Genomic DNA, 9785 nt, shown 5'->3' with positions numbered 1-9785 from the left:
TTAAGCAGCGATGGGATTAGTTTGTAGGATTGTTGGCTTGCATTGTGTGCTGAGAGGATAGGCAGTGGAATCCCTTTTTCAGCCACCACTACTTATCCTTGTCCCTGTGTTGTCTCTTTCAAACAGAAGCGCCTCGCTCTACATGCATGTAATCTAGGTGACAAGAGAGAATGAAAGGAGAATTGAATGTGTATGAAGGGAGTGAAAATGGGACAGCTGACAGGAGAGAGAATGCAGAGAGGTTAGAGGAATAGAGTTGGGAGGAAAAGGGGGAGGGGGTGGGGCTTAATGTGGGCTGGAACAGGTTGCCCTCTCTTCTTTGATTCATTTAAAGGTGGGGTACAGGCCCATAACATGAGCACAGTGCATTTAGGTCTGACATCAGCATGTGAATAATTCATCCTCAACTTCATGCCTGAATTATTGATGTCTTAAAGAATACAGAAACAGGCTGCAGAAAACAGCCGTCTAGAGGGAAGGAGCATGATGCAAGCTGGAGAAAAGAATTATGATTTCATCATTATTTACAGTTTCATTCTTAAACGTGTTATTTGCCAAATGAAAAATGTGACATTTAATCAGAAATGCTTACTAGCATGAAGATAAAACTTGTGGTTTCATATATTTTGAAATAACCTGGCTCTAATTTACAAAACAATAACATCTCAAACAATACACATGTGCGAAACAAATCTTAAAACGCAAATATGTGTCTCACATTGGAGGAGCTTGAGTATCTGAGAGAGCAGAAAAAATGATGGACCTGGTAGAGCAGACAGAAGCTGTTCATACTAAATACTGCATACTAAGAGCAGTTTATATTCAGTATAACTTTTGGATAGATGGCAATTACATTTTGCACAGATATTCATGGACCTCAGTGAATGACTCCTACAGACAGTGGTTTCCTTTGGGCCACTTTTAGATCACCATTTGTGGTTTTGAGATTTTTTGGTTTTGAATGTTTGGACAACTACAGGATTGATTCCATTTGCTGCAGAATAAATTGTGGTCTTGCTGGTGATCTTCTGACTATCATTGATTTATGACAAAATACCTGAAAAATACCTGCAAAGCTAATGAAATTCCAGCCTCAGCTGTACTTTGTGCTTAACAAACATTAACCTGCTATCATGCTGGAATAAGATGGGGAACATGGTGAACTAACTGAATATCAGCATGTTAATTATGAGCATGTTAGCGTGCTAGCATTAGCTTCTTAGGTCAAAGCAGCACTGTGCCTGCACCCAGCCTTACACTAACACTTTGCCTAACACTAACCTTTTGTTTTTTAAATATATTCCTGGATTAAATATGGATGTCTCGCTACCATTCCCAATATTCCAAATGTTTTATATATGTTGCAGCTCCTTGGTTTATGGATTGTACTGGAGGATAGTGCACATGAATAGTATACTCAAAAACCTATATGATTTAGTAGGCATACTGAATTAGATATAGTTTGTATACAGTACATACTGAAAACCTGCTTAGAATTTGTATTTGTATAGAATAGGATACTGCAGTCTGCTCTCTGCTAGCTGAATGGTAGGATGGATGGTTAACTGGTAGATTGATAAATGGATGAGAGAGATCTACTAAAAGCCAATAATTCTTATTACAGAATGGAAGAAAGGGACCACCCATTTCTCTCTCGATGTCTTTTGTTTACTTTGTTATCCCCCTTCTGCAGCACCCTGAATGATAACGTGTGTGTGCTTACGTACCATCTTTCTGTGGGTGTAACTGTGCGTATGTGTGTGTGTGTGTGTGTGTGTATATGTGTGTGTGTGTGTGTGTGTGTGTGTGTGTGTGTGTGTGTACGTGGTGGCTGCCTTCTCTGGGAGGCACGAGGCCCAGACACTTGGAATCATTTAGTGAGAATTTCGAGTGTGGGAGGAGAGGAATGTGTGCCCAGATAAAAGAAAGAAAAGTGAAAGAAAAACAGAGCAAAGAGAGGGGGTGGAGAGTGCAAGAGATAGACACAGATATAGACAGAGAGAGGGCAGGGAGGGAGAGTGTGGCAGGTGAGGAAGAGGTGGAGGGAAGATAGGGCGGTGGTGGTGGGGGGTTGGGGGTTGGGGGGCTCGGAGCCACCTGAGAGAGAAACATTTGGAGTGGCGGAAGACAAGCTCAAGTCGAAGACGGGGGTGAGAAGATGGCACAGAGTGGGAAACAAAACGGAGAAAGGGAGGCAGAGCGCAAAAGACAGAGATCTAGAGCAAATGACAGACAGTGGGAGCAGTAGAGAAAGAATAGAAGAAAAAGGCTCGGAAAAAAAAGTACACGCTGCCCACTCCTTACCTACTGTTCTCCATTAAGCTGATTTTTTCAAATGGCTCTTGCAGGTCTCGCTTAGGGGGAACATCTATTCCTATCACAATGCTGCCTACACACACCTCGCAGTGACAGGCAGAGCGGGAGAGAGAGAAAAAAGGGGGAGGTGGGGGGGCACAAGTACAAATCAACGATGATTTTAAAAAAAGAAATAGTAGAGAAGGAAAGGAGGGGGAATGTCAGTCTATTTGACGGAAGGTACAAGCCAAAAGTACAACATATCACTTTTATTATTGGTAATACAGAGGGAAATTGGTGTACTGACGAGTGACAAATTAAAGAAATAAACTGAATAAATGAGTGGTGAAACATAACAGATGCACACACAGCGGCACTGAATGGTAGAATTAAGCAGTAAACATCCCATCATGCTCTGTGGCATGTATAAAAATATTGAGCAGGCCCAGTTGTTTCTGATTTTGTTTCAAGATGGCAAGAGGAAAAGATCTAAGTGACTTTGAAGCAGGGTTCATTATTGGGGCAGGGATGGCAGAAGCCTCAGTCAGCTCAGCTGCAGATGTCACCAAAGTGACATTGCCCCCATCCACAGAGCATGAGGGGTCACTGAACGGTTGATGAGTATGAAAATGTAAGTAAATCATATGCTGTGACCTTTGCAGTCACCAGATTTCAACCCAACTGAACACCTATAGGAGATTTTTGAGTGATGTGTTCCTCACCACCATTATGATGGTGATCATCCCTCCAGTAGAGTGCAGAGACTTGCAGAATCAATGCCAAGAAGCATTGAAGCATATTGTAGCACAACAACTTACAAACACACTTAATGTTGTTTTTTCTTTGAATTTGTCACCTGTCTGTAGATGCTGGAAGCTTGTTTTCTTACTGCAGTGACTTAGTGGTGATAAAACAATTACTATAAACCCTTTCCCTTTTGATTTATATTCTCTTTCCAAATCAGTGGCAAACCTTTTTTTTTTTATCCTGTGTGTTCTTTTTGAAATTCCTTGTACACAAACTGTTGTAATCTCTTTTCCTCTTTTCTGTATATCTGTCTTTATTTTTTCACTGTTCACAAATATACCCTCCCACATTCCCTCCTTGCGCTTCCGGTCTCTCTTCCCTTCCCTGGTCTGTGCCAAAGCTATCAGCCCTGTGTGAGTATTTTTCACTGCTGTGTGTGTGTGTGTGAGAGAGAGAGAGAAAGAGAAAGAGAAAGAGAGAGAGAGAGAGAGAGAGAGAGTCTATGTGTATCTGTAGGTGTGTGTTTGGGTGTGTATAGATGTGTGTCTGCAGGATAGTCAGACAATTCCCATGGAATACAAATGGCTTTCCAGCTTTTCTGAGGGAGTTTGGACTGCTGGTGGATGGATGTCAAAATGTAGCTTTAAATAAACAGCCAATCAGATTTATAGAAACTATATAACTCCAACTAAAACTAAATTCTGAAATCAGTCTTGTGAATGTCACTTGTTTCTGCCAAGACAAGTGATAAAGCCAGGCTACAGAAGAAGCATTTCTTTAGGCTTTGCCTTCATGCAGGTTGAAAAGGCAAGGGATTTGATGAAAAGTGTCTACCCATGCAAATCTGCAATTGGCCTCCTGACCCAGCTGATGAGCTATGTAGTTTAGTTGGAAGGGGTATACACTGAAAACAACACCAAATCAGCAACCATTGTTCACTATCGACAAGGACCAATCCCTTGCCAGCGCCATGCCTGCAGGTCAAGATGATTGCCATCCAAAATCAATCCCAGAGAGTAACATGTGCATCTGTACAGCCATTTCCTCTATCTTCAAGGGAATAATTTGTGCAGGCTACGAATTAAAAAATTTAATGACAAATCAGGGTTCAGTTGATGGACGTGAGGAGCTATTGACCAGCCGAGGTCACAGAATGAACTGGGCCGAGCTGACCTTCATGGTTCCTGGCAATGAGGCGGGCACATTCAATCTCACTTGTCCAACTCAGCTTTGACCCTTGACCCCTGGCAATGCTACCCCTGTGTGAACTCTCACCTCGAGGGATCAATAGCTCTTGACCATCGCCTCAGGCCTTTGGTCAGAGCACTGAGGGCGATGGAGGACGGTGGAAGTGGGGTGCAGGCCAGTAGAGGCAGCTGACCCCACAAGGCAGGGCCACTGACCAGACATGATGTGGGAGATTTATACTGAAATTGGATCTGATGAGGGGAGAGGGACATTGGAACGTAAATGAGTATTTAAATTTAGAATACATCAAAGCAAAGAAATGTAATCCTTTTCTGAATATCACTTCTAACTATTCAAACAATAATGGTGAAATTTAGACTACAGACTTCAAAACCTCCAACTAGGAACTTGAACTCAGTGAGAGCAATCCTTTCAAGTTCACCCAATCTATTTATGTCATACATGGATACCTCCCTCTTCACTTCAAACTAGGTTTCCACATTGAGCCTTAGTTATTGTGGTTTTGTTGTGTAGTTTAACAAGTCAGATCACTAATCCTCTTATGCTAGAATGGTGTAGCAGTGTGGCATCTGAAAGTTGAGCTTCCCTGCATTCTAATCAGCAAGGTAAAGTTCTTTGATCTCGAGTTGAAAAAGCTTCCTCAGTTTCTGCTTTAGAGATGATACTGTGCATGGTAGCGGCTTTGTGGTCTAAAATCCCTCTAGCATTTGCTTTGCTGTTGCCACAGACTCTGGTATTAGGCTACTTATAAAAACAGCCACTTCAATCCTTACTCCCATATGACTATTTCCAGCCTCATTTTAAAGTTAGGCATGAACCTCTGGATTTCAACACACACAGGATGCACACTGGCAAAACGCACACACTAACAACTACATAGTGGGTCTCAGTGGGTGTTGGAGAGATATGCTGAGGGTGTTATAACAGCAGTGAGTCATCAGCAACATAACACAACAAAATACTGAAGGCTTTCTGTTTCCTGAATGCATTGTGCAAATGTAGGTGCGCTAGACAATGCAACTACTAAAACAAACCACAGGTGGTATAAGTTAGACCATGTAGCTTTTGAAAGAACGCATGAATGTTCTTACAAATGAAAAGCTGAATAGAGCAGCATTAAAATGCACTCTTGTTTAAATCAGTACACTCAGGGGTTTTGCTTCAGCTGCACCCTGTCTTGGTCTGGTATGACCGACCAGTAGCTTCTGGTGGCTAATGGTAGCAAAAAGTAGATAGATAGTTGATGCTGTGAATACTGGACATTTCTTTTATAGTAGCTGAGCTCAACCCAAAACACAAGCAAATCAACAACTACACCAGTCTACACTAAAAACAGATGAATACAATCACTCTGATGCTAAAAAAAAAATATGAGCTAACAATGATTATACCTCTTCTAACATTCCTCTATTACTGGACATGTTGGCTGAATGTAATGTTATCCTTTTGCTAATTGCAACACTACATTTCACAGAACAAAGAAGCTCAGTTACAAGTTTTGTGGTAAAAGGCCTTCTTTGTAACCCTGTCTCCAGCAAATCATGTTTAAACTGAAATAAACATCGTTAGCTTTTAGCATTAAAGCAGTCGATGTATTCATCAGTATTTCACACAAATGTCTGCTGCATTGTGCCAGACTTGCAGTTTCTATATCAGCTCGTGTTTTTGATCACTTTTTATTTGCTGTGCTTGTGTTATCACATTAGCAAATGTGTTTCTTACATTTTTGCTATGCTCATTATGTTGACTTTGTGTTTAGTTGACAAAATCATTAAGATGCTCTCTTAGTTTGCTTGTGCTTTGTACATTTGCACGTGTGTTCTTAAGTTGCAGTGCAATGAGCTCTCACCCCCACCATACTCGTTTCTACTTTTTATACTATGTTTTAGCATCATTATCACACACTCACTGTAGGAGAAAATTGGGTGATGCTTCTCTTTTACATCATCAACAAAAGATTCAGATAGTTCAGTGCATTTAGAAAGTTCTGATGGCCATAAATGTATAAACACAGTCACAGCTGATCATTAGTTGTGGAAAGTAAGCCACATAACTTTGCTGCAACAGCCAACAGTCATTGTGAAAGACAGGTGCTCCAGTCTGGCTCCAAGCCTATTCATCCCAGAATGCTCCTGTTACAAGAGTATAACCCTCTGTGTGTGTGTATGTGTGTGTGTGTGTGTGTGTGTGTGTGTGTGTGTGTGTGTGTGTGTGTGTGTGTGTGAGTGTTTGTGTAAGTGAGCATGTGTGTCTGTTTGTTCTCTCATTTCCCATTTCTCATATCTCATGTCTGTGGTTTCACAGACAGCAGGGCCCATCTCACAAGAGCTGAGGCATGACTCAGACCTACGCAGACTTGTGGCTGGCGGCTGTGACTCAGAAAGGAAGGGAAAGGGAGGGGAGGGAAGAGGGAAAGGGAAGGGAGTCAAGTTGTTTGCAGAAACAGAAAGAAGTGGAGGGTGTCAGAGATGGGATGTCTTCTCCCCACTCACCCAGGGATGCAGAGATGAGCAGCTGGCCATGAATACATGAGTGGCGGCATCACTCAACATGCACAGTGCACACACATTCCACTGATACACATGCAGACACACAGGAGCAGCTGAAAATAGCAAAACAGAGGCCTTCCACAACATCTGCTAATTATCTGGCAGAAAGCAGGCCTGGGCCCAGGATCAGAGTAGTCCCAGCTGTGGGCCCGGACTCGAGGATGGCACTGATAGAAATGGAAAGTGAGAGAGGAGAGGGAGAGAGAGAATGGTGAGAAAAATTGTCAATAACAGACAAAGGGCTTTACAACAAGCAAACTGGCTCCCAGTGCGACAGGCACATAGATCAGTCTGTCATAAACACATAGATTTATTTTATCCATATGTGCCGCAGAGAAACAACCAGGGCCCCAGCCTTCCAACAGCATTGGCAGGAATCACAATATCCTTGACAGTCAGTCAGTTTGCCCACCTTCCCTCCATCTCCATTCCTCTCTCCCTCCCTTTGGTCTCCTCTACACTCAGAAAAAGAAAGACAAACTCATTTCCATACAAATGGAGTGAGAGCCTGCAGCCCAGGGACCCGGTGGAATTGCAAATATTTCATCTTTGCCTGGGAGCCTCATGCTATTACTCCTTGGCCATTATCCCCTCTCTTTCTTTCTTTCTCTTCTTTCACTTTCTTTCTCTTCTTTGCTCTTATACCTACTCACCTCTGCTATCCACCCCCCATGCTTGCATCTATCATTTGGTCTTCTAAATCACCCATCTAACAGAAAAACATCCTCCCACAATTTATTTTTTACAGCATCACAGCCATTCACTACTCCATCTGCACGGCAAAAATAACTTCACTACAAGCTTCACATCCAGTGTTTGTGATGGAAATGGTAGTTTTTAAACAAGTTTCTCAGTGAACACTGTCTTGACTTTCAAGTGCTGCAGGCCAGCTATAAAGCAACTGCTGTTTTCTGTTTCAACTTCAACTTCTGTCTTTCTTTTTCCTACAGAATCCCTCCATCCTTACCTCCTTCAGAGCATCTGCCCAGTGCCCACATTCTTGGGCACACATGGTGTCCAGCAGCTGCCAGGTCAGCATAGGTGCTGGAGCACAGATTGCCTGGCGTTGGCCTCCTACCCAGGCGAGCTGCCAGTTGTGGACACAGAGACAACAGGAAGGCGCTGCAGAGGGTAGAGGATCTAACAGACTTTATACAGCGCAGTGTGCAGGCTGCGTTCTCTAATTCTTCCACCACTGATCAAAAGTAAGGAAAAGCATGCAGCGATGAATCGCCTGATATTAATCTATACATGGATGGTAATTGCCAAATGAGTATCGGATTGCCGGATTGGAATCATTCAATTAACATTAAAATTTAAATTTGACATTTTAGCTACCATGGAGATATTGACGGGGGCACTGAACCTGCAAATCTCAGAAGCATTTAGTATTCCATTTCTGTTCAAGCTTGCCAAATTTCCATTGAGCATACAAAACTTCCACTTACTGTCTGGTATTTTCTGCTTGCTCTACATTTTAGTCTCGAGAGGAAGGCCCTGGTCAGGACATAGGGAGTCCTTTACATGGCTGATTTTTACTAGTATACAAAGGAGAGCAGAGGAGGGACGGGCTAGGCCCCAGATGGACAGTGTGTAATGTTGTTAGCTATAGTTAGCCAATTTAGTCACACTGCCAGCAGCTCTCATTACATGATCTAATTCTCTCTCTCTATCTCTCTTCCCCTCCTATTTCTCCAGCACACACACACACCCACGCAGGCCAGAGAGGATGGAGGGAGTGCCAGGAGGTGAAAGACAGACAGACATGTATGTGTGTGTGTGTGTGTGTGTGTGTGTGTGTGTGTTTGGATGCAGGCGGAGGTGGTGGATCTGCAGCAGCACCATTATGTGTTCAGGAGGTTATGCAGGGCCTCCTCACTCAGGAACTTCTAGTTTTCCAACAAGAGAAGAGGCATCAAACTTGGATGAAGATATTAATAATTCAATGTCAGATTTCTCAAAGAAAACTGGTTTTCTGAAACAATAAAGCAAAAATCGATGCTGCCTCTCTTCTGTCTCTCTTTCACTCCCCATCTCTTCATGCATGCGTGGAGGAGAAAGGAAAAGGGGGTGGAGAGGATCAGCGTATGTGGCTGTATGCCTCTTTGTCTGCACCCCATGAGTGGGAGCTTCTGTTGGTGTGCCTCTGTCTGCGTTCTAGCAGGGTGGACATCAGCTTCGTGCCCGCCATCCTGTGCTGTTACTCAGTGAATCCCCTGGAGGTGGGAGTGCTGCCTCAGCCTCGACACCTCCAGACTGGGTCAGAGGAGAGGAGACACCAGGCTGAAGGAGGTGCAAATCCCAGCGGGGCTGAAGGAAAAAACAGGCCCTCATACACAAGCACATGTTAGCACACACCCATCTGAGCGCGCACACACTTAACAAAAGCCCTTGCTGTGAGACAAACAGGCTGCTCATGCCTTTGAACAAAGCTGTTCCGTTTACGTGGTCGCATGTCCATTGTGAGGTTGACGTGTTGAGTCAACCAGCATACAGCATGAGCTAATTATCACCCCTGTATGAAGCCGTCTGGAGATGAGCAGGTACACACCCAGTGCGCACATGTGTGTGTCTTGGTGTGTGTGTCTGTTTCAGAATGTCAGACACGCCACTGTGTCTCTGCTTGGTGTTGTCTTTTCATATATATAGTTATATATATATCTCCAGAACACCAACCTGTCTTAGTTCGCTGTTTCTCCCACTTAACCCACAGAGACACAAATGTAAAAATAAAAACAAAATCTGTCATCTCTCTCTTAGTTTTTGCTCAGCTTTCGCATGGATGGCTTGTCAGATTTTTCTCTACAGTAATTTTGAGTTGGGGAGTTTGTAGTAAGACTGTGTGGGCAACCAAGTTTATTAATGTTTTTAGAAACACTTGACTCGCAAGGTTAGTTGGCTGGGACATATTTAGCTCTAATGATGATTCTCTGTAATCAAACACATTTGAGGAGGGTTAGTTAATTAAATAGTTTCCAGAGAAAT

At 43.1% G+C, this 9785-nt stretch overlaps 1 long non-coding RNA gene across 1 annotated transcript; it reads left to right on the top strand.

Moving 5' to 3' along the window:
- Positions 1-3400: 3400 nt before the first annotated feature.
- Positions 3401-8859, top strand: LOC139626283 (uncharacterized). The gene is made up of 3 exons (XR_011692188.1): positions 3401-3455; positions 7751-8005; positions 8499-8859. It is a non-coding gene; the product is annotated as an uncharacterized lncRNA (long non-coding RNA).
- Positions 8860-9785: the final 926 nt, after the last annotated feature.

The sequence above is a fragment of the Trachinotus anak genome, unplaced genomic scaffold (genome assembly GCF_046630095.1).
Source record: "Trachinotus anak isolate AG129_WGS33_773 ecotype Australia unplaced genomic scaffold, CSIRO_AGI_Tana_v1 ptg000010l, whole genome shotgun sequence".
NCBI classification, from domain to species: domain Eukaryota; kingdom Metazoa; phylum Chordata; class Actinopteri; order Carangiformes; family Carangidae; genus Trachinotus; species Trachinotus anak.
Note: the sequence above shows the minus strand (reverse complement) of the source record. Positions and strands in the feature narration are given on the sequence as shown.